Genomic DNA, 2,660 nt, shown 5'->3' on the forward strand with positions numbered 1-2,660 from the left:
CACTAACGTGACGTTTAGGTGGTTCGTTTAACTATTATATGTAATGAACGTTTTTAGGGGAGTTGTTAATGAAAGATATAATAGATAATATTGAGGAGGTAACATACAAATAATAGATATGTGAAGAATGTAGTAATTCACATGCTCAAAGTATTGTTGTTTCCTCAATTTCACACTTTTCTGAACCAATTTTCTATTTTAATGTTATTCGGACATTGGTTAATGCAATACACATTATTCAGCATTGTGAATTACATTAATGGCTGCCAATGCGTGACTTGATCCCTTGATAAGTATGTATGCTGTTAATGTGTTTTCCTGCTCAAACCTTACAACAAGTATATCACGAAGGAGACAACAGTGTTTATGTAATAATTTATGGATTATAAACTATGTTATTTAACTGGTCTTAGCAATATATTTTAAAGCAACGGTCATCGCGTGTTTATCTTATCTATTCATTAGGCTTAGCCTCCACTAATTGTATCTGTATTAATTACTGCCGTGTAAGTATGCTGAATAAAGAAATATTTTTAGTAAATCTCATTCGCTACTAAGTTTAACTTAAAATACGAGGTATATTTTTTCGAATAACGGATAAAAAATGCGTTTTTTAAGATTATTAACACGCAAAACGATAAAGACATCACTCAGCATAGACAGGCAGAGAGTTATAAGAAAAAAGTTGCCGCGGAATACATCAAAGACGCATTAAAAGAATGGTGTACCAAAACATATCTGCATTCCATGAAATACAAGCTGCATTTAGTAGCCCTCATTAGATACAAGGTTTTATTTACTTTTTTGTGGTCTTCTTAAGCCGTAATAAACCTCAATAAATTCAAGTTTACATACATTAATAAATACATAATGTAAACATTTATAACATGTTTAAGTTTAATTCTTAAAGCTTTCTTATAGTTATCTGATTTCTAAGTGGTTTTCACACTTCAACAAAACAACTAAATAAAAGGTCAGTTTTAAACGAAAACTGTAATTTGTATAAAGGTTGATTCACTTTTCAGAACGCGAATGTGTTTTGTATACTAGATCCTACTCCACTACAAGTTCTTCCCATTCAAACCAGTGAGTTTGATCCTAGTTCTCCGAGTGATACTAAAACGAGTTGCCTAAGCGTAATAATGACAGTGTATCGATTAAGATAAGCTACGTTCACGCGTCATTACACAACGAGAAATCGTACAAAGCGTCTGGCCAGATTGTTTGCGACATATGGCTTGTCTGCAGTAAATTTCGAAGGACAAAAATGACCTCAAGATATTACGTTTTTTGGAAGGAGAGTTTTCTAGATCTCTTACTTTTTGGAGCAGAAATAAATACCGAATTCTCTCTTTTAGGGACGCTTTTATTGAATGATAAAAAAAAGATAAGCTTTTCTTTTCTTAGCCGTCAATTCGAATGTCTTTTAGGTTATCATTCTAAGCTTGGTCACAGATAATCCAGGTCTTCTCGATTGATTTCTGTAAAAATTCTAAAGCAACATTCCTGGCTTTTCACATTTATATTATTTAACACCAATTACCATTAGTTTTCCAAAACTACGTCTCCTTACTTTTATCTTTCCTCTTGTGTCAAAAAGGAACTATAATAGGAATATCGTAGTTAAATAGTGTTTATAAATATAATTGGATTGTGGCTAAAATTTTATATTTTATTATGATAAATCACAAAGAACAACATATACAACTGAGATGTCTTACTTACATAAATTATTGTACTTATAGTGTTTGTTTGTAGTTAAGCACAAAGCTACACAAAGGGCTATCTGTTCTCTGCCCACCACGGGTATCGAAACCCGGTTTCTAACATTGAAAGCCCTCAGACATACTGCTGTGCCACTGGGGGGCAATATTGTTCGTAATTAAGCACAAAGCTACATAATGGGCTATCTGTGCTCTGCCCACCGCGGGTATCGAAAGCCGGTTTCTACCTTGTAAATCCGCAAACATACCGCTGTGCCACTGGGGGCAAAAAAAAATATAAAGTAAACAAAAATATTTATTTGTGTCCGAAAACATCATCTGTTGTTTTTTTGTGTGTGTGTGTGATAAATTACTTGCAGGATAGCCTAATGAACTCATCATGTATCGACTCCAATAGATCCGTGTTGATGACGTCATAAAATGTTTTCTGGGTAAAAAGTCCTATTATTTCTGTTCCAACCGAGAGTGGACATTGGATGATACTTGTCGTGACATTATTACAGTGTGCTGAGCTCAATAAACGAAACAGTATTGCTTTGCTTCAGATATACAGTCTGTAAATAGCAACGTTACGACGAATGATCAAGCGTTCGTATAAGTCGTCTAATTTCACGAGCTTTGCATCGATGTAGTGTTCATTATTTCACCGCAAAATAAAAACTACTGAACAGAAAAAAAATTAGATAATTATAAAACGTAGTTCGTCTCTTAGAGACAGAAGGACACGTGTGAGAAAAGATTCCACTTTACTTGACACTACGGTTGTAAGAGATGATTTTTTGTTTGTTTTGGAATTTCGCGCAAAGCTACACGAGGGCTATCTGCGCTAGCCGTCCCTAATTTAGCAGTGTAAGACTAGAGGGAAGGCAGCTAGTCATCACCACCCACCGCCAACTCTTGGGCTACTCTTTTACCAACGAATAGTGGGATTGACCG

Source organism: Limulus polyphemus, unplaced genomic scaffold (genome assembly GCF_000517525.1).
Source record: "Limulus polyphemus unplaced genomic scaffold, Limulus_polyphemus-2.1.2 Scaffold4253, whole genome shotgun sequence".
NCBI lineage: Eukaryota > Metazoa > Arthropoda > Merostomata > Xiphosura > Limulidae > Limulus > Limulus polyphemus.